The sequence below is a fragment of the Saccopteryx leptura genome, chromosome 5 (genome assembly GCF_036850995.1).
Source record: "Saccopteryx leptura isolate mSacLep1 chromosome 5, mSacLep1_pri_phased_curated, whole genome shotgun sequence".
Classification (NCBI taxonomy): domain Eukaryota; kingdom Metazoa; phylum Chordata; class Mammalia; order Chiroptera; family Emballonuridae; genus Saccopteryx; species Saccopteryx leptura.
Window position 1 is genome coordinate 111,267,252 of NC_089507.1, and position 1,109 is coordinate 111,268,360.

General features: G+C 37.2%; 1 non-coding gene across 1 annotated transcript; it reads right to left on the reverse strand.

The window, feature by feature from the left end:
• Positions 1 to 212: 212 nt before the first annotated feature.
• Positions 213 to 289, reverse strand: TRNAC-ACA (transfer RNA cysteine (anticodon ACA)). Its single transcript has one exon. It is a non-coding gene; the product is annotated as a tRNA-Cys (tRNA).
• Between the last annotated feature and the right edge of the window lie 820 nt (positions 290 to 1,109).

The window sequence follows — 1,109 nt, forward strand, 5'->3', positions numbered from 1 at the left end:
GAGAGGAGGGGAAATAGTGAGACAGACTCCCATCTGCACCCCAACTGGGATCCACCCGGCAACTCCCATCTGGGGCCAATGCTCAAATTAACTGAGCTATCCCAGTGCCTTGGGCCAATGCTTAAACCAATGGAGTCACTGGCTGTGGGAGGAAAAGAGAGAGAGAAGGGAGAGAGGGAGGGGGAGAAAAGCAAATAGTTGCTTCTCATGTGTGCCCTGACTGGGGATTGAACCTGGGACATCTGCACTGTAGGCAGATGCTCTGTCCACTGAGCCAACTCGCCAGGGCTAGCTCATTTCTTTTTAGTGCTAATTAACATCCATTGACTGAGTGTACCACAATTTATTTAACTATTCACCTATGTAAGAACATCTTGGTTGCTTCCAAGTTTTGGCAATTATGCACAATGCTGCTATGAACATCTACGTACAGGCTTTTAGTGGACATAAGTTTTTAACTCCTTGGGTAAATACCAAGGAGTCTAATTGTGAGATTTAAGGTAAGAACAAGTTTAGTTTTGTAAGAAACTACCAAACTGTCTCTTCAAGTGGCTCTGTCATTAGACGTCCCCACCAGCAGTTGGGATGTGTCATGCTGCCAACTTTGCTCTTCTCTTTCTGTGTTGAGCTGGTTAGTCTGGACCTTTTAAATTTTTGTTGCTTCTCTATAAATATTTAAAATCAGTTTATTGATATCCAGAAATAACTTGCTGGAATTTTGATGGGGAAGTGTGGAATCTGCATATCAAATTGGGAAGAACTGACATTTTGATAATATTGAATCATCCAAGCCATGAATATGGCTTAATTTATTTATTCTTTCCATTTATTTAGTTTTTTGATATCTTTAACCAGAGAAATGTGGTTTTCCTCATATAGGTTTTATACATATTTTGTTAAATTTGTTCCCAAATATTTAATTTTTAAAAATTTTATTTTCTTATTAATTGATTTCATTTTTGGCATAATGTAAATGTTAATGCATTTTTAATTCCAATTTCTACTTGTTTATTGCTGGTATTTAGAGAAAGTGTTTACCTTTTGTATACTAACCTTGTATCCTACAGTCTTGCTATAATCCTTAATTAGTTTCAGGATTCTTTTTTGTT